The following is a 22,217-nucleotide window of genomic DNA, read 5'->3' on the forward strand; positions in this document are numbered from 1 at the left end:
ACCACCTACTCCTTTCCTCCCTGCTGAAGCCAGTTAGATGTATCAATTATTTGTTTTAATAGGAAGGGCTGTATAATACTCAAAAAAGTGGTGTTAGCCAAGCATTTGTATATAGAGATTTACTATAACGGGAACTATGTTCAAAATACTAATCTCAAAGAGAAAGGGATGACGCTGTTCTGGACAGAAATTAATCAGCATGATTCTGTGGACTTAAGAGAACGCCACATCCAGTGTCGTATTTCTGGAGCCTCAGGGCAGATATCAAGTGTCTAGGTGTCTAAAACAAGCAGGTTTTGGTGAGTCTTTCCAGAGTGCCTGGATGTCTAGCCATTGATTTGAATCTATATTTGTGCTCCTGTGTCTTTGAAAACCTGTCTGTTGGAGGAAAACCATCTTGGACTGAAGTTGGATGTGTCAGCTCAACCAGTTTGAGTAAAAGATCTCTGAAGAGAGAGACTGCTTTGGAGACATAATGTTATGGGGTTTGGACATGTAAACAGTGGCAGCTCTCCTTCAACAGAGCTTATGTTTATGCTTAAAACTAAGCTCATTCCTAAGTGCTATTATGAGTAGAAGAGGAATCAAGCATGATAAAAAATATACCTGTATGGACCTTCTGCTGAGAAAAGAACAGACCAGCTTCTAAGGCAGTGTTTAGTCAGCAGGATGAGAAATGCCTAAAAAAATCCACCCACCTGGAAGTGGAGAGATGACTGAGAGACGGCTCTACCATGGGGCGTGGACGGGGAGCGCAGGAAGTCCGTGCCTCTTGAGGGCTACACTGACATTTGAAGAGTTACCAGCACACATCTCTAGCTGCGGGCAAATGGGACTTCTACCCCACTGCAGCAGATTGGTCAGACATGTGCCCCCTGCCCTCCGTTAAAACTGCAGAGATATGACATTTTAACACGAACAAGCAAGCTGTCCATAGAAAGTAGCACCATGACAACTGTCTGTTGAAGCTGCCTCTCTGGGTGGGAGATGCTCATCTCCTGAGCATATATCACCACTTAACAAAACAAATGTGCTTCAGAAGCTGGTGGGGTTTTAGCACAACTTTAAAAGTACTTTCTTTGTGGAGCTTGCTATGAACTGCCTGCTGGTAGGTGTTATTTAAAATGCTGGTGACATCAAGATAGAAAGCCTATAGTTACTGTTGAAGCCACAAATGGGAGAAGAAGGGAATGTAAAAATTCAGCTTAACTGTTATCGTTTGGGCTCATGTGGTTTTCTTGTGTGCGAATGTGCTTTTTGTTTGTTTTTTCCATTATTGCTTGTAAATAAGAGGGATTTTTATTCTTTCTTTTCTAATTCTTTTTCATCAGCAGGATACTACTCTGTCCTTCAGAACAATAAGGGGTTTGAACCTGGAAATGTGCACTGATATTTAACTTTAATACTCAGGGGAATTGTCCCACTGAAGACAATAAGAGTATTTATTGTCCAGTCATGAGTTCTACTGAAATGTATTTCCTTGAAAATGATAGTTTATTCCCTGATTGAGCAAGGATTTCACTCATTGAAATAATGTTAGACAGAGCTTTAAAATTAACATCAAAAAACAGATATAAAGATTTTGCATCACTGCTTTTGAAACCACAAAGTATTTAGACCAACATGTATGTAAAATAAATAAATAAATAAATAAGCGGACAGACTGGACACGCACTTTCTTTTAAGTGTGGCCCTTTAACAGATTTTGCTTCTCCTTCTAACTGACAGTAGATACAGTGTACAGCTTTCATTGTGAAATTAAATTCAGTGTGTTTCATGCAACATGATTATTCCTTTGCCACCAACTAATTATCTGAAAAACAAAACAGAACAATAAAATATATGAATTACAGCAGAGCACTTATGGCAGCTGCTTGCACTTTTGCAAGTTTCATTTTATTTAAGTCATTTTCATCTCTCAGCATTTTTTAAGTTATTGAGCTTTTTTTTGTTGTTTTTGCTTTGTTTTAGAGGATTGTTATGTTTTTGTATATAACCATAAATAAATATATGTATATATGCATGAAGGTACACATACACATATCATGCACACACACTTTTCACATAAGATGCAGGAACTGAATGTACAGTAGAGACTGAAAATATGCAAAGAACATATTTTAATAAGACTACTAGAATTTAATATTCTAGAACAGTAACTAATATTGTAGGAACAAAATGATAGATAACACATGCAAATATTGATATACCATAGTTACTTAATTCCTGTCTAATTACTAAAAGATTTATAGGATCATGGAATTGTAGCTATAAACCTTATGGTTTCCTTGGCAAAAGTTCAGCTGATTAATTTAAGAGAAAAATGACTTTCAGACAACCAGATTCCTGAATTCAGTGGGATCAGATGGAAAGTCTGATTTCCAAAGGATCATCCAAACAAGTGAGTGGCTACAGGAATATGGAGGGACACAGTTCAGGCAAGGGGATTATTCCTGTACTTGAGGTTATAGATATGTGCAAGTCTTTTGTTAAAAGAGGCCTTCAAAACTAGGCAGATGAGGAAGATATATTTGCATGCAAATTGTGCTTCCTGCTTTAAGTTGCTAATAATGGTCATTTTTGTTGTGACTGTACACTTCCCTACATGGAAAAATGTTACTGTGGTGCGCTGAATGAGCAGCATAACCAATCTTGCGTCACCTTAACCACAGGCTTACCATCCATTAAACACAGTAAAGCTAGTCCAAAGGCAGATAACTCACCAGTTGTCTCCGTAGCTTCCAAACACCTTACTATCACCCCAAATAAAAGTTATCGTGTTCTCGGCCACTCTAACGGCCATGGGCCCAGCTCTTTACTGTAGACTTACATCAATAATGCAAGTGCAAAATGAATGTCACATGGGTGTGATATGTTGTCTGACAAAATGTTTGCAGACTGCACCCACTCTCCAGGGGACATGAGAATGGCAAAACCTGCGCTGGCTCAGCACTGACGGCAGGTAACAGTCCCAGTCCTTTAACAGGCAGCAACGCTGGTTAATGTAGGTTCCAAAAGCATTTTGCTGTTTGATCTTTAACATTGCATTCACAAAAGTCAATCTGTGTCTACAAAGAAGGAAGCATTTACAAATGTAGTATCCTCGCTTAGTGCTTTGCCAACAACTACATCATTATTTACTCCTTGCAAGGGAGTCCGCAAATAGCCAGCCCCGTACTTTAGACCCACCCCCCCGGCTCCGCTAGATAATCTGCAGTACAGGCACTGTTCCCAACATCTGCTATTTTTTCTTTTTCTTATTTTCTTTATGCAAAGCTGCACTTGGTGGATTTCAGCTGCTATCCAGCTATTTGGCAAAAGGATGTGAGAATCCAGCTTCTTACGGGCTTTCAGTATGTGTGGGATTGAGGCAGCACAGCAGTTCCCTCCTTTTTCTGAGAGACTGCTGCCGCAGCAGCTCCAACAACAAAAACGCACAGTCGGCGGTTTCTTTATTTTCATCTTTGTAGCGCTCTTGGCACCGAATTCTGGAATGGATAAATTAAAATGGTGTCTGCCTAATTCCTGTGAGAGATCTGATTGCAACTTGGACTATAACATTTTCCTTGAATGCGCTTAAACAAGTTACGCTTTTGAGCTCGAGCCTCATTTTAGTGTAATCAGTTTTAACATGTAACGATTAGGATGTATTCTTCAAGCTCTTGGGCACAAGTTGCACAGCAAGGTAGCTCACCTGATGACCTGTGACTGGTCCGTATAGGAACACACAACAAGGGGCTTTATTTTATGTTGCATTTCCTTTCAATAATATCATCTAAGAGAGCCCAGGAAACACTGTATGTGATGTTTGAGGGTTTTTTTCCCTTCCACATGTGAAAAGACCATTGCTGTGCCTTTGTATTCAAAAAAACATGCTTCACAATGAAAGAATGCCAGAGAGACAACCTTGGAGAATTAAGTTTTCTGTATACGGAAATGATAAGTAATAAAAAGTAGTCTGTGTCCTGACTAGAAGAAACCACTTCCAAATTTAAAAGACGTCTCATTCTCTTTAGAAACTGGGTGTTTGAAACCTCTGTATGAGCTATCAGTTTGGCAGCTTCTTATAAAAAAGATATAGCTTCTTCTCCAGGTCAAAGGCAGTCATATTGTTTAAACAATTAGTTCAGAGAGTACCAGAGCTAATAAATTCCTGCTTCCAGTTCTCTTTCTCACCTTTGCTTTCACCATGGACCCCATGTGGATTCTCTGATGTTTAATAAAGTATGAGCATCTTCAGGTTTCACTGAGGAGAGTATGACAACAGTGTCTTTTCAAACTGTATGTTTTCCTAGTATATGACAGGATGTCTTTGAAACCTTTATTTTTCTGTCAAATTTGGATTAGATCAACCAATTGTATGGAAAGATATTGCTGATGGACAAAGAGAGATCAGGGAAGAGTGTATATTTGATACAGGCACACAAAAAAACATGATTATTCAGCAAAGAATATAAAATGTATATGGGGTGATCAAGCCAGCTGCAGGCACCTACATAACTGATGTCTATAGATCACTTTCAAAAAACACCTGGAAAGTCATTTGAGAAAAATTGGCAGTTTTAGGGTGCAATTTGTCTGACCTAAGTTAGACACTTATTTTAGGTGGGGAGGAATGATGCTCTCCTTGTACCCATTTCTCTCCACAGACTATAAAGAGCACCAAGGATGTCTCATTCAAATGTTGATTCTCTGCTATGTTTAGTCAGATAGATAGTCTCCTTTCAGTCTCCTTGACCTATCCCATCCAGCAATACCTCTGCTTTTTATTGAGAAAAAACACCCTTGCTTTCTAAGATTATATTATTCCTATGATGTTTCACCTAATCTTATTCTCAAACATATCACAAGAAAATGCAGCAGGCAGAAGGTCATTTTTCTGTAAGTTTGCTTTTTTACATACAGCAAAATGCAAGTCTTCTGCATGAGATCAAAGAAATGTACTGCTGATTCATCATTCTAATAAATACCCCTTACTTTCAAATGAAATAAAACAGGAAGGAATAGCATCTTACTCAGTCATTTCGGTGTCCTTTGTGAGTGCTAAGGCTCCCCCAGTTTTTTAACAGACATTTTATTTTTATTCCATTCCTTCCCACACAGAATGTTATACTACATTTCCTTTCTTGCGCTCTCTCCCGAGCACCTTCTTTGAATACGTGAAATGACATGAGAAGGATTTATCAGTATTGTTTTTTTCCTGTTTATCTCTATTCTTCCCCTATTGCAAACTATTCACTTTCTATTGAATATTTACTGTGCTTTCGTTGTGTGTACGGGAAGAATCATGAGTTTAAAAACATTGCCCAGAACATGAAAATCATATGTAAACTATAGGATGAAGATAGAAGAGGTGATTATGTGGTCTAAATCAAGTTCTTGTATATCGTGGGTTTTTAAATATGACTGTGTTGCCTTTATATTATTTATAATGTCATACATCTGTCAGAAACACACTCTGCCTGAAAGTGTCTGGAGACTGAGAAACCACTACTGTTCAATGGCATTGTTCGGTCGTATCCTCAGTAAATAGATAAATACATAAATAAATAAGAGAAATAAATAAGTGAATAAATAAATGAATAAGTAAAAAAGTGACCTTATTTACTATTGTAATGCACCTGCCTTCATTTTTCAGCTGTGTTTGTGCCTAAGTTTTGCACTGACATTTGAAAAGTAGGCAAACTTTTTCCTCCTTTTGCATCCCTTTACAATATGCCAAGCGATACCAGCTAATGACCAAGGGCTTCGTGCTGGAAAAGCGAGCAACATCCAAGGAGGCTGAGATCAGTAAGGCTGAATATCTCACTCTTGAACTTCATATTCTGTAAGATACCAGTAAAATAAAATGTAAAATCGATCTGTGATATTCAGAAAGCTCATGCTACTACGAAGTCGTAATTGTGGTTTCCTGAAGTCTGACAGTTTCATAGTCATATTGCTCCAGCTTGTAGCGGAAGTAATGAAGTTAGGTATTAGTAATAAGTCTAAGCCATCTTCCACCAAATATGAGTTCTCTAACCAGCCTTAAATGGTCTGGAAACACTTTCTGTAGGTGTGGTTATGCAACAACACTTTATTCCGGGGTTTCTGAATTAAAGTACGTATTACTTGATCACTTGCATGATGCCGTATATGGATGAAGGAGTCAGGATGGCTTCATGCAGGCAAGGGGACAAGGGGCCAGCAGCTATTGAAAACTCTTCCTGAGAAGTTCTGGAAATATCCTGTGCATGTATAGGTATGTGTGGGTTTGCACACCCTTATACTGGGTTTTGTCCTGACCCCACAGGTGATCATCCGCCCTCTGAAGCATGGGGTTTGGTGACCTTTCCAACATTTTTTAGCTTCTATAATCGCAAAACTGTTATTACCGGCCATAAAATTGCTCAGACCTTTTCCAAAATCCTGATATTGCAGTTGCCTTTGGTGACCTCATCTGACAGTGAATTATTCAGGTCGACTATCAGCTACATTAAAAAAAGAAAGAAAAAAAAATAGAAAAAGAAAACAAAACAACATTTGCTTTTATTGGTTTAAAATTTACTGCCTTTTAATTTCAGAGGGAGAAAAGTTGGGAACCACTCTTGCTCTCCCTAGCTGGCATCAAAAATGGATAAATGAATCAAAGTAAAACCTCATGAAAATGAAGCAGTTTAAGTACGGTTATATATTGGTATACACTGATTCCCGAAACGTTTTCACTTTCTTCTCTGTATAACTTCCCTCTTTCCACCTCAGGCAAAAACTTAACTGATTATATGCACTGCCACATTTTGGTTGTGGAATAAAGGTGAAATAAAGGTGGGAGCCCCCCACAACACCGGTCCTGGGAGCCCCCAGCCGGTGCAGTGCCCAACACAAGCATTCGAGGTAGGCATCCGTTTGTGGTTAAAAATGCAAAATAGATGTACTGCAACTTTTCAGTTTTCATCACAAAAATCTAAATATAAGGGATAATCTGATATCAACAACACCACATAAAGAAAGTTCATAACAACATAGGAGTCTCCTTCTTTGTGCAACTCAGTGCTACCACAAAACCAGGGAAGGAAGCTACCTGTAAATGCATTATTTTGTTTACTTCTTGTTTCCTTAAGGCAGCTCTGACCTTATCCTCCCTATTCAGTATGTTAGAGACTCATCCTCTTCATGATTTTTTGCAAAGAACCATTAGAATATGCTCATATGTAATGTTTTTTAACAATTCTCTTGTTCTTTTGAATATCTCCTTTCTGTGAAAGGCCATACACTAACTGCAGTATGAATGATCTCATTTCAGCTGCTCTAGTGATGTCTCTGCATTCACTAACTGCCTGTGCAGCACATGTCCCTTACCGCTGATTCACCCTGATTTGCTGGGTTTATTGAACGTAGGCTCACATAGGCCAACACATGACAGGGAAGAAGAAAATTTGCTAAGTGTTTTCTCAGCCGTGGCTGCAGCTCCTGCAGCTACAGCTGCTGGAGGCTTCACCTGCTGAGGTGTCTTTGTGCATGCTCAGAGGTGAGAAGACAGCAGGGGGACGGGAGGATGTGAGCCTGTCACATGAGTTCATGGCAAGCAGGACCAAGGTAAAGAATATCTTCCCCTATTACAAGGATGATTTCATATTATTTGACATGTTTGACTAAGCAGGTCTGAGCTTTCTTAGTTTAGCGAGTTTACATACTTATAGAAACAAAAGTCTCTTGGTATCGTCTTTCTCAAGGGGAAGTTCCAGCTTCTTGAGAAGCTCCTCCTGGAGCAGTTTCAACCCAAGACTCTGTTGTAGATTGTGTCACATCCATCATTGCACCAGTTCTGTCCTCAAACAAACAAAAAATGAGCATGACCAGAAATGCAGAGCTCTCATCTTCATACTCCCACAGCAGCAATGTCGTCTCTAAATTAAACATGATGCATCATGAAAGCAAAGGTGAACAAGGCTAAGAGTTAGTAGTACCAGGTTATATTATTATATATTATATTATATACCTGCTGACTGGTCCGGATTAAATATCTATGCTAATGGAACTATCTGAACTACCTCACAAAATATGAGTTGAACAGAAGCCAGTTTTACTTAGTCTAAACTGTCTTCTGGTTTATCTTATCTCACAGGCTCTGGTTGCCTCCTTCATATAATGTAGTATATCACCAATCCATTAGCAGAAGGATTAAATCTGAAGAATCATCAGAAGTGAACTATATTTGGTTGGTCAGTAAGTTTCATTTTTTCTGAAGTAAAGGTCTTGTACAATTTGAAATTAATAAAGGTTCAATTAACAATATCATAAAAACTTATTCTATTGATAGCTTCTATTTATAATATCAGAGGGGAGAAAGTTGTTCAGATATTAAGTCCTCTATTCTTGGTTTTGCTAACACATATGTGTTATAAAAATCACTCCCCTAGCAACTGCAAGAAGAAGAGTGGAGGAAAAATTTGCATATTGTTTTAATTGCTTGGAAAAAATCAGGATTAAATTAGACAAATAGGTTAAACATTGCAAAAGTTTTCAACCATTTCTATTAAAATTAGTATTGGTAAATTGCATCCAATTTGCAAAAGTGCTGATATTTCACTGAAACTTTTATATATATTTTGTTCCTCTCTCATTGTCTTTCTTTCACTTTTCCTCTTTTTTTAAATCAGTTTAGAACTCAGGGCCTCATCTAGTGCCCAGTGGAAAAGTCTTCCTTAGTCTGGAGGGAGCTAGAAAGGTGATAAATGCCCCTGTACTTTGGTTCATCCATCTGTAGAATAACACAAGACCTTCCTCTTGGGAGTGCTGATGTCTGAAAAATACTTTAGGTTTCCCAGGTGAAAAGTGCAACTCGTGCAGAGTATTATTATAATCTTTTTTTCTCCCAACACAAGCATTTCATAAACTTGCATTGTTGTCAGAATAGTTCTGAAATATTTTACCCTCAGGTTCATCTTTCTAGCTACAGAGTAAAGCTCTCAGTAGTTTATTCTCAGTCAGTCTGTCTGTGCACACACCACCTTTTCGAAGTGCTGCTGACATACAAATTCACAGGATATCTATAATGTTATTATTAAAGAGACAAATTAGTTACTTTACTTAAACAAACAACAGAAGTATTACCCACTGGAATGCCCAGGTGCTCTCAATAAATAATACTGAGTGCTGATGAGATGTGTTTCAGTGCATTTTATTTTACATTTTACCTTGGTGGGTAACTCAGCTGCATTGACTGACTTAACTGTTTATGTGCCGAAATTCTGCTGGTACTGAGGAATCCTTTAATACTGCAGCACTTACTAGCACTGAGTTTTCCTCCTCTGGAAATCTGAAAGTCCGATCTGAACCTGTAAATGTCTATCACATATGATCTACGGTGATGGTCATGCAACTATTGTTTTGAGGAACTAAGAGGTATGCCCTAGACAGAAGCAAAACGACCAATAGATGAAAGATGGAAAGGAGAGACAGATTTTGAAAGCTCAGGTCTGCTTTATGTCGTGCCAAAGTTACCAAGTGGCACAAAAATAATGGCATCATTTTGGGAGGAGGATCACAAGGCAGAAAACATTCTTCAGTGGCCCTGTGGTCACGTCCATCCATACCGTACCTCCTTTTTGCTGATATATTGATTATGCCTAGAAAAATCAGAGTATTCCTGGGGACCTTTGGCTCCCATAATGTTTCCTTAGTGCCACTGGGAGGTGACCCTGGCTCTCTGAGCATCAGGAGCTAGAAATGTTTTTTCAGAATATCTTGAAACTTCCCTCTCTCCCTCTATACAAATACATCTTTGACAGGAGAGAAATAATCTTTTACCCAACTTTAGACACCTAAAAGATACATATCTAGCTATCTATATCCATCTATAGCCAGTCAAGATGAACGCTTTTGGGTTCTTCAAAGAGTGATTAATCCCCCCCGAAGTTAGATGCAAGATAATCATCTCCTTCCCTTTATCTAGTTTTGTTGTTGTTGTTTTTATTCCTGTTTTTTTGGCTGCTTTGTATTATAAAATTATACTGGATGAAGTGCCCCTAAATCTGGGTCCTAAAAGTTGTAATCATCGTTAGAGCCTCCTCTGCTTTCATTTTTATATGAATACCTGAGGTGTTTTTTGCTTGTTTGTTTGTTTTTCTTAAGCCTCTGAAAAGATAAATTAAGGTATATGCAGCAAATTAGAGCTACATGGCTAATATATTCTCATTGCTGTACAGAACAAGCAAGAAATCTAGGTTGTACCCTAAAGGTCTTATTTCCCACCTGGAAAGACAGTGTAACTTCACTGAGGGTATGCTGCTGTGAAACTGATGTGAACAATGGGTTTTGCACTGTGATAGAGCGGCAAAGAAACCTCTGGATCATATTCCCATGGATGAGACACTGACCATTTCAGAAGGTAGCTGAGCAGCTATTTTCAGATAAACCAAAAAGTGTTAAAGCTCCAGGACAGAATCCTAATGGAATTACATAAATGTATCCCGTCTGATCTGGTTGACTACATAGGAAAGACATAGGTTACAGCATCCGCATTTTCTTGCAAGGCCAAGATTGTCTGTTTGTGGTAAAATGAAATATGAAATAATGAAACTGACTTTACTCCTAATACTACGAAACAGAGTTCGCTGCTCCACATCTATCCTTCAAGTCATATATTCATGAAGCAGTGTCAAATTAAATAAGGAAAGGAGGGACAGCATCCACAATGTTCTGTTTAATCCGAAAAGGATATGTTGTGGTCACAGTAATGCTCCTCACTTAAAATTCTCAGCTCCATCAACAACTTCAGATCTCCGCTGGATCCTGTTTCCCAACTGACTATTGCTTTGCTCCATCATCGCAACACATAGTCCATCCAGCTGTGCAACAATATGACCTTATGCTCATAACAAAAAAACTCCCTGATGGTTATCCTCCTAAATTTAGAGGTTTGACCAGTGTCAGGCTATGCTGAAAGAAAAAAATGTTTTCTTTTTTTTTCTCTCTCTCTTTACATCATGTTTCCTGTTCATCACACTGCAAATGGTCCTCAAACCTGTAGGCAGTACTATGCTTTCCTAGGCTCTGGGGGGCATGGGGGTGGGAGGAAGAGAGAGCACAGCTTGCAGACTATAAATCTATAAATTCTCTCTAGATGGAAGAGTGTGACAGCCCTGAAGTACTGTCCATATGACCCAAGAGAATGCATAAATAGCGCATGTTAGTAGGAAAAATCACAATGATTTTTTTCTCTCTGAGTTAACAACTTCTGCAATAAAACCTTCCTTTGTATCCATTAGATGGAGATCAATCAAAGGACAAAGCAAAACAAAAAATGTGGATATTCTATATTAACACAGACTCCTACTTTCTTCAGTGAGGCACTTCACAAAAGGAATAAAATCAACCCCTCAACCAATTATGATCATATTGGGTCTATTAAAATAAGCCATTAGTCCAGATCTGAATGAGGTCCTTCTACAGTAGTAAACAAAGTCTTTGAGTGAATAATGTTCGTCAGATCTGTTTATAGGCTGCAGGATGTTTATTTCATGTATAGAGAGAAAAAAAATCAAAGTATAATTTAAAGGGACTCAATGTCAAAGTCAGATATAGGAAGATACTTAAGCCTCTTTATATATCTCTTCAGTCTCCCTTATCAGCAAGATGCATTTCCCTGAATTTTAGTGCCTAGAGACAGCTATGTGTGTGTCTAGGCACCTAAATATCTTATTGAGATACCTGGGCAAGCATTCAACTAACCACGTAGGCATTTAAAGTGACATTTTGGTGGAATTTCAGTTCTCTCATTCAGGAAACAGAGTCAGAAAGAATACACTTAACCTGCTTAGACACCTGAGGCACCCAATCTATTGAAGATTTCAGGAAGAAAATTCTCTGGATAATTAGGGTTATTTTAGGAACATTCTCAGCAACTTCTCTGCTTTTACTGAAGTCAGAGTGTAGGCATTTATCTCCTCTTTATGGAAATTTACCATTGAAATTCCTAAGTCCTCAGAGGATCCTAGTATGCTAACCATGCTCAGGCTTTGCCTAATTCTTCGCAGCTACAATGGTGGTGCTATTACGTTGTATATAACCCTATATCATACAATTTATATAAAACAATTGCCCAAGCTGTGACCAAGAGGTGAAGTAGGGTTTACGAAAGCGCGGCTGAAATGGCAGTTTCCTCACCTTAAAACACAGGTGTAATAGCAGGTATTTTGAAGAAGCTTTAGTGAGGCTGGCATTCAGCTGGAGGGGAAAGACTTGGAGACCTTGGGAGCCAGAGGGTCTCTGCTACCAGCTTCACAGTTAGAAAAATATGTGAGTGGATAGTAATGCCAAAGGCAGAGAAACGTCTAAGCTCTGGTTCCTGCTTCCTAAATTTGTCCTTGTTTTCATCCAGTATTTAACGAACAGTCGCTGTGAGTCCTAAAGCAAGCCAGGCTCCTGTTCTTTTCTGAGCTCCCTGATGGCAAGCTCCGACTCCTTCCTGGACCTTCAAGCCTTGCGTGCACACAGCAGCCCATGTGGGTGAGAAGCAAACACTCCCTTCGAGTCCACCATGAGTGTCTCAGGTGGAAGAGCTGGGAGAGCAACCATCCATAAGGTAGGGAAGGTCCTGAACCCAGGTCTCCTGCTTCCCAGGGCTATCCTGTTATTCAGTGCTCCTTGCAAGGGAGAAGAAATGCTGCTATTCAAAGGACAGCTTCTACATAAGAATAGCTTTGCACTTATTCTCTTAAAACAGTGTATAGATTAACTGCTAAGTACATGTATTAACTATGAAAGCTCCTACACTGACTTCAGCAAGTTTTAGTTTAAGTCTCAGATATCTCCAACTCACATTATGCTTTTGCATAGGAAAACTAGTCTCACTTTTTCCAGGGAAGAAAGGAGGTTTCTGATATTTGGCAATTCAGTGAAGTGTTTCATCAAAATCTCAGTGGAACAGCAAGAGACATTTTTTGGAAAAAAGATTTTTGATAATGCCATCTACTTTAATTTAGATGAAAAACGAAACAAAATACTGGTATATTTTTAACAGCCTTTATACTTTTCACCTTTACTGTAAATCTCAAAAGGCTGAATCCCTTTTTCTTCTGGCACCAAGATTTAGTCACTAAAAGGTCAATGCAAGACTCAGGACTCACCAGTAACTGCAGTATAAAGTGTGTGAAGGTCTAGTTCAGTTAATAAGAAAGTTCAAATCCTTAATCTGCAGCCTAGGCAATTCAAAAAGTTTTCATCTTTTTTTTTTTTCTCCCAGTAGAACAAGGTTTTCTATTTAATGGCAAATTCCTTAAAAAAAAAATCTTTAGAAAAAAGCTATTTTTTATTCATAGTGTTAACTCATGAGAATTCAGATAATGATGGAGATAGAAAAAAACAATCAGAAGAGATTTCATTCAGAAAAGATATTTTTCCACTAGTATTTCCATTATTGTCTGAATTACTTGATCCTACAATATTTCTGGTATTTGTTCTTTCAAGTTAGATCACTGAAACCACTGAGATAGGCATGCTTTGTGTTCTTTCATTACTTCTTTCAGCTGGAATCTGAGTGCTGCTGAGGGAATACATGTAGACATGGACAGCCGTGATGGTATAGACCAAGCAGTTACTGATGGGAATATAAAAGGTATCCTTTTCCTCAGTTAATCTAGTGTTAGGGCAGAGGTATCCTGAATCTAAAAAAAGTTCTTTAAATGAAATAAGTTTACTACTTTCAGTTAGTTTCTGATGGAAAGAACCCATATCAGAAAACCATGCATGAAATATGTCGTCTTCCATACAATCTCAAAAGAAAAGTGAGAATGCAAGTTGACATCAAATAAAAAATATCTCATCATCTTTATAGGTGGGCCCTCTTTGTCAGGTGAAAATATTTTAGTGTGCTGGTATGAAGAAGCAGATATCTATGACCTATGTTATGAATTAATGGAAAACGTCATTCTCTAGAGCTTTATAAATTTAGGACTAAACATTTCCAAAATGTTACATATTTGAAACACTGAGATGTCAAAAGGTTCTAAATATCTATCCCAAGAGACCTATTAGATCCTGTCTTTTCTTTCATCTGAAACAGCCTGATAGCATTTGCAGGAAATGGATGAAATCAGTTTTTAAATTAATAAAATCACACACAAACATACAGATTTCTGGCAAATATTTATTTTGTTGGTTCATGTCATGTAAGTGAGATAACAAATTATCCAACATGTGATGATTTTCCCTTACTGCATTTAACAGTGCTTCAGCATTACTGCTGCAGACTCCCTCAGGGGAACTAGCTGTAAAAATAAGTAAGTAAATAAATAAATAAATAAATAAAAAGGAAGAAAGAAGGAGAGAGAAAATAAAGACAGAAAGAAATAATCATCGTAGAACATCCTGGGGGAACAGAGAGAAGTGAAAAAGCCAAAGAAAGAAGTAGCTAAGCCTGCCTTGACTGCATGAAATTTGTTGGAACGCCTCATAGGGAAAGAAAATAATCACTTTTTGGGGTGATAGAATTTAAATAACTTAAAATTGTGCATACACAATTGGTTCTTTTTCTGCTGTTAGGAAAAAGAAAATCCACTCAGTCATAGCAACCTATTTTTCTGCAGGAAGAAAAAAAAAAATACAGTAAGTGGAAAATATCAGCACAAGTTTGGGAGCTGAGACACATTTCAATTACTAAAGTAAAATGCAGCGCTTGAAGTATTTGTGTTGATTTCCCTGCCAGCACCTCTTCCTCCCTTATTTTCAAAGAAAATATAAGGCTTGGCTGTGTATGCAGCTGGCTGTCCTCACAGGGGGCTGCAGTTCCCAGCCGCTGGGAACACACGCGTTGCTGTAGATGTAACCCAGACCCCAGGGGAGGAAAGGCCTTACGCAGAGTCTGGTCCTTAGAATACAGTAATCGGAGCCAAAAACCTTGGGCAGAGGAGAGCTGAGGAAAGCTAATCAGAAGAAGTGAGCTCTGGGAGAGGAGGCTGCAGTAGAAGAGGACAGTCCCGGCACACAAGAGGAAGGGGTCATCCTGGCATGCTGGTGGAAAGGCAGGTTGGTTGTGTGGCTGGGGCGCTGAACTGGTATTCTGCCAAAAATCCTGGAGCGACCCTTTAAGCCCAGTCCTCCAAAATTTCCCTTTGCCATGCATCAAGCTGGATATTAGCAATTCTTCTCTCTCATTCTACCCAATTTTTGTGTCCTGAATCACAAGGCAGAAGCTTTTAAAATACATTTCCCAAAAAACATACTACAGGGACACTCGAGGTATCTTAGGACAGCCTTGCTCTTCTTCCAGAGAACTCCTGGCATGGAGACACAGAGATCAACATAGCTCAATTAGCTTGTGTGTAGCCTACAGTGACAGATAACATCTTCTTACACAGCACCTCAGTTTTACTGAAGTCTTCATAAGCAACGCTAAGGATGCCTTCCTTAGCACTGGGATGCCCCCTAAGGTATGCCTTCCTTTCCACTGCAAAGGTATCCACAATATCTTTCCTAAATAATATTGAAAAAGAGAAATGTTCTGCCTGCTTAACATAGCACTTTATTTTGGTTGCCTAAACAACAAACAACAATGTGGCGTTGTACAAAGGCAGCCGGAGTGGCAGAAATGGCTGCAGTTCACCTGCCCTGGACCTATGGAGGACATCAGCAGCTACAGCTTGGGGCTTAGCAAGCACGGGGGGTTTTCCAGCTGTAGCGTAGACATGCCCTGACGCGCTTTAGAAATGTTAACCATCTATTTTCAAGAAAGCCAGAATACACTTTGTAAAAACTAGATATATATTAAGCAAGGCTTTTCCTTTCATTCAAAGTGAGAATGCCATATTGTTAAACGGCAGCTGCCGAGATTGCACATTGTGAGTTGCGCTTTTAAGCTGAAGCAAAGTTACTTGTGTCAGGGGCACTGCAGGGATCGATGTTGGAACCACAGCTTTTTCAGTACCTTAAATGACTCAGAGCATATTATTTAAACTAAAAATTTCTGGTGTGCAGATGATACTAAATTGGGAGGAAAGGTCATCCTTGAGAAACAATACAGTCAGGTAGGGAAGGATTTAGATCATTTAAGTACTTGAGCTAATAGATAGCAAATTCAATGCAGATAAATGCAGAATAATGAGTCTCGGAGAATGTAATAAAAGGACATAATATCTGCTTAATGGGAAGGTACTACAGCATATTGACCTGGAGAGAGATATGAGAGTTATTTTAATAATAAAAAAACCCTTATATTAAAGCCTTCAACTCAATTATTGTTAAGGAAATACAGTGTATTTCGTTAGGACCTCACCCAAAGTACTGCATTCAGCACTAATCACCCTACAGTTCAGAAAGCATATTTAGAATTGGTCTTAAAGGGGTGATTTGTAGAGCAATCTAATGAAAGCACATTTCAGAGATGTAAGTTTTGAGGACATTACAGAGAAGATTGACTGTATCCTCACCAGAAAGTCAGAGACTTTAGAGATGACTGTCTAAGACGTCCAGTACACGCTTAATGAATGCTTGGCAATAAGAGGTGAGCTGTTGAGGAACTCATTACTTTAACCCCTCTATCTTCACAGCTTAGAGCCACTGTCACTGGGGAGCAAATTCTGATCGAGATTTACACCACTGCGGTTCGAGTGAAATCACTGGAGCTACTCTTCTTATAGCTTAAAGAAGAACAGGATCTGTCCTCCAACTTCTAATAAGAGACTAATGCAGCCACCTCCAGTGCAGGTCTCTCCTTTTGTATGCTCTCCTATCTCATGTGGCTTTACAGGTTGGCGGCTTGTTAGTCAGGCCTGGAACATCAAGGTCTAGAAAGTCTCACAGGGCACAAGGCTTGCCTAAAAAGGCAATGAACTGGTTTGGTATGTAAAGAAAGAAATTAAAGGAGACCACATGCAATCAAATAGCTTCTCTCTCTCTCTCTTCTACTGAAGTTTGATGGAAAACAGCCAGCAGGGGGGAACCGGAATGAATATTTCTCTGATAAAAAGCTATTCTTTGTCATGGCAAAGTCATTACACTAGGTCTGCCAGAGTTCTTCCACAAGGAATATCTTCTGAAGCCAGTTTTGAAGCTGCCAGTAAGTGAATCTCTCATCTTTACAATTTTTTTTTAATATATATTTTGCAAGTCGTTATTTTCTCTAACGTTAATGAACAGTTAAACACAAAAAGCCAGATCTTTGCTTGCTATAAATCTGTGCTTTACAGAAGCTGAAAATGTAATCTGCTCTTTTTCTCAGTCTCTGGACACAAACTCTTTGGCCGTAGGTCTCCATTTTATCCAGAAAGCAAGTGCATCTGTTCCAGATATATGGCCCTGGCTAAACACTGTTCAACGCTTTCTAAAAGAGCAGAATAAGGATGCTTGGGACTTTTTTCCCCTGACCCTGATAGTACAGATGACACAAAACTCATACCCTGATGCCTCTCAAAGGATAATATTCAAAAGACACTTGAGGTCCAACCATTTGTTCTGTCACCAGTTCTGACATCTTCTTTTCCTCCTCTTTTAAATGACAAATAACAGGGTCTTTCTAGTCAGAGAAGGGCCCTCAACAAAAGAAGGAAGTCTCATCTCAATTTTAATTTCACTGTTTTCCCCAGATAAGAATGGAGGCTTTTCTGAGAATGACTTGCACCTTTTTCTACATGCATAAAGGGCTTTCATAAAAAGATGGTACATGAATATCGAGAATGCTTTTGGGGTGATCCAGGAGAGCACATAATCTGCTAAGATAACTCTGCCATAATTTTTCTATTTGAAAGGAATCTAAAGATAGTCATCTACTATATGATTAATGCAAATAACTGAAATGTGACTTTAAGACTGCATATTTCATACACTCTACCACTTAAAAGAAGTAGTTTTCTTTGTTTGTGTGTTTGTTTTTCTATAAACTGCTCGGAAACGGATGAGTCAATGCTACTTTGTGTTGCACCTCAGATGTAGAACATTACAGGCTGAGTCACTGTTTCTTCTCATGGTGTCTTACAGAAATGTTATGTTTGTTTTCTCTCATCTTGTAATGCTCCCTGATCTTAACCAAAGGTTATCTAGAGAAATGCACTGCTTGCATAATGCAGGCTAACAGCTTCACTCAGTTACACCATAGAGCTTTTGTTTCCTTGTTGACTTCAGTGAAATTATAGTTGTGCATATATATATAAAAACAAATTAAATTTATATACAAACAATTGTGTATGGGACACAAAGCAGGAATTGCAATCAATGTTGATGAAGGTAAAGTTCAGTCCTGGGAGCATAAAAGACTCTGTAAATGGCCATAACTACATTATGGAGTTGCTGTTCCTTGAATCATTGGTCTTTTTGACTTGTCCATATTGGGGCAAGCAGAAAGTTGAGGTAGTGAGCATCTCAGCTCCCTTTTGATTTCATGCTCTGGCCTTCCTTCCTACAGGAAACCGTGAACACAGAGAGGGTTTGTTCAGGTCCAGTCCCACATGCAATCATGCTGTGAGGAACAGGGGCACCTGGACACCAGGACTGTGAGAGATAAGTGATCCTTAGATTAGGCAGAGTCAGTGGAATCGAGTGGAAAAAAATGACTGAAATTTGACTTGACATAGTAGCACTTACCTGAGAATCACTAGGAATATTATGTGTAAGATAATAGAATATAAGTAAATAAAAAAAAAAAGGTAGCTCCATCTGTGGTTTTCTTTTGTTTCTCATGACCTGATTTTGTTCATGATTTGCTTATTTCCTCTTTCATTTTAATATAAAGTTGTGTTTCTATGTATTTTGTTCATTTCCTTCTAGATGAGGTCTTTTTTCCCATGTCTTCCCACTGCTTCAATTTTGAACTATGTGCAATTGCCTTCCACATCCTTTGAAATCCTGCCAATAGAGTGTCTCCCTTTTTCTAGTTCTCTGCTTTATGCTTTCTTTATGTTCCCTTTATCCATTACTGATGTGACTTACCTTACGAAGTATGGCAATGAATATACATAATTAAATCGAAAAAGTCACAAAAATAATTGAAGAAAGAATATGATGAAGAGAGAGAATAAAATCTTTTTTTGCCTAGATATAATTTGTGGCAGACTTCTGGTGATGTGTCACAAGCTTTTATACTTGCCCCTACCACGAACAGTTACTGCTTTTGTGTCAATATGCAGAAATATATGACAGGTAAACTTCAAGCATTTCCACTGCTAAAATCATCAAAAATTTTATTCTCAGTCAACCACCTCTTTTATTATAAAAATTTCTCAAGAAATCAGCTTTTCCAGAAAAAGGAAAAGGCAGAAAAAAAGGACATAAAAACATCTTTTCTTCATCAATTGATATGAAGGCTTGGAGATACCATTAATTAGATTGCCAAAGTTTTGTTCATGGAGTGCCACTGAACTGGTGGAACATCAACCTAGAGGCTACATAGCAAACTTCATCTAAAGTGTATGTAATACTTTCATGTTTAATAAGATGGCTGCAATTAAACAGTCCCTTTGGGGCCCTTGAGCTGCACTTTGGGACTTCATAAAGCTGGTCTGATCTTATCTCAGGTATAGGATATGGAATTAATGTCTATATTAACTTAGAAACCAGGTCATATTAATGATGATTTAAGTTGTTATAAAAGTGAACTATATAAAAAAAGTTTAGATCAATCACCTTTAATTAAAAATAGTTGCAAATCAATACAAAAACACAACCTCATTTCCCAGACAAAGCCTTTCAGATCTGCTAGTAGTTGTCACTTTCCCTTCCCTTCCCTTCCCTTCCCTTCCCTTCCCTTCCCTTCCCTTTGTCTCATTAAATACACAAGAAAATAAATCAGTTCTTAGGGAATAAAAATATTTTCACCCCACAAATATGAGTCATCTTGATGATGTATATGCCCTTTCATGCTGCTATCTGAAGAAATGGACACTTTTCTTCCTTTAATCTCTACTTACTCTGCGGCTAAATTAAGAATACAGTTCTCGAAGGCTACAAATTGAAAACAGCAGTGTTACATAAAGTAAAGTAAAGTGGTAAAAAAGGCAAAGAGAGGAAGGTGAGCTGTGCTCAGTCCACTTTGAGCCTGCATCACTCTTTCAACCCAGTGCCACTCTTTCAACCCTGGCAGTGATGGTCCTCATGGGAAAGTCATTTTTGGAAATGAGATTGCGGCACTGTGGCCACGGTGCAGATTTCTTATGTTATCTCATTTCAGCAGTGCAGACATGACCCTGCGAGCTTCCTCAATGCAACAGTCTTAGTGCTTAAGGTCTTGATGGTGGCTTGGCACCCTACTTGGCAGACTTCTGGCATTCCTTTTCATTTGGCGCTTAATCAGGAAACTGAAGTTGGGTAACAGGCATTTCAAAATGAACCCACGAGGGGGCTATGGATCTAATTAGAATCTGTCCAGCACAACTTCTTGTTAAACTACAAAGAGCCCAGCTAGCAAAAACATATCCTGTGTATGCTCAATGAAAGTTAATACATTCGCTTTGCTTTTATCTAGTGTTCTCATCGCAGTGGAAAAGATAGCCTAGGGAAGTTGCTGAATCTCTATCAACGAAAGCTTTTAAGAACATGTTAGATGAACATCCATCTGCAATGGGGCAGTTAATACTGCCTTAGAGGTGGGGTGTATGGATAGATGATGTCTTGAATCCCCTTGAGCCCAATCTTCCATGCTGCTATGATCCAAATATTTAATGAAGTTGGAGGAGTAACTAGCTCCTCTAATCTCCTAAATATGAGTGTTTGCACCTAAAAAAAATCAATTCTTTACTATAGCAGTGACAATTACACCTCTATTCTCAAAAAGATTTACTTCAAATATTTCAACTATTAAAGACATGTAGACATCTAATAAATGATGAGGTCAACCGAGAGTGAAAAGCAAGTACAGCAATTGCAAAATTAAAAATGTGCTTTACTTCAAGCCTGCCAGGGATACAGTTAAACACAAGCTATCAGGAATGCAGGGTAGTTTAATTAAAGTTCAGTTAAAAGCTAGCAACATTATTTTAAAAAGAAAACCCCACAATTTAGCTAGAAGAGTCTCTTCTTTCTCATCTTCTACAAGGGGAATGAAATCAGGATTTTCAATTCATTCCTCTTCTGACATCTATTATTTATCATGATTTTTCTCATCAATGCTTATTGATCTTAGCTTTCAAGGTAATCTCCCACTCAAGAAAATCACAGAAACTAAATAGGATTAGGATTATTCAGTGTCCAGTAACAGACAATAACTTAATCTTGATAAAAATATGTATTACTAACTGGTGTTCTTTACCAATTTGCTTCTGTTGAAATTAAGTAGTCTGACTTCATATGCCACATTCCTCCACTGCTTAAAGATCTGCAGGGCTCCTTTCACATTCACTTTTCACTCTTCAGTCTCCAAATAATTCAAACAAAAATAAAATTTCTTCCAAAAGATCTTTTCTAATGATAATAGTTTAACGCTCATGTATCTATCCCAGCTCTAACCAATTTCCAGGGCCATTGAAGGAAGGATATATCATAACTCTTCCTAAAAGCCTGTTTTATTCTTCTTTTGATGTGGTTAGTAGTAGAGGCAGAAGAAATTCACTGAGTCCTAAGAAAATATTTCACAATAGCTACCTTTTCATTTATTTATTCACTGGAACACCTCCCAGATTTAATCTCAAGATGGCTTATGCTGGAAAGCCTACTTTACCCAAATCATTACAAGAGTTGCTTAAAAAAGACATCTTCCCAGGCTCCTAAGCCCTTTGAAATTCAGAGCTACCACTGTTGTCTCTCATGTCATATGGTTTTCAACTATCAAACTCACCCGTGTTCAAGAACTGAAACAAAACATTATTGGTATTAAAACTCCTCTCAGCCTCTGGAGCTGATGTGTGATGATCTGTCTGATTCTTGGGTGCTGAAGTTGAAGTTGCAGAGATCCGCATGGGAGCAGCCAAATGATTTGCTTAAATAAGCAATGCTAATTTGCCCTGAAGAAGCCTATGGTCCTAGCAATGTAGGCAGACTGAAAGACTACTCAGAAAGCCTAGTTGTGCACTTGCAGCTCTTGGTGATGCTGTTAATTTCCTAATTAAATCATTTCTGGGACAGGCAGACCACTAGTTCTTGATTGAATCCTGTGGAAGTTTTTCAATCTCTACATGACATACCTTTTCTGCTTTTAATTATTCTTCTCTTCTAAGTTTCTTTAATACCAACTTTGTTACTGGACTCTTGTCTTAATAGTTCTTGCACAAAGTACAAGGGAAAAAGTGGTATCAGTGCACACCATATGCATTTAT

The sequence above is a fragment of the Dromaius novaehollandiae genome, chromosome W (genome assembly GCF_036370855.1).
Source record: "Dromaius novaehollandiae isolate bDroNov1 chromosome W, bDroNov1.hap1, whole genome shotgun sequence".
NCBI lineage: Eukaryota > Metazoa > Chordata > Aves > Casuariiformes > Dromaiidae > Dromaius > Dromaius novaehollandiae.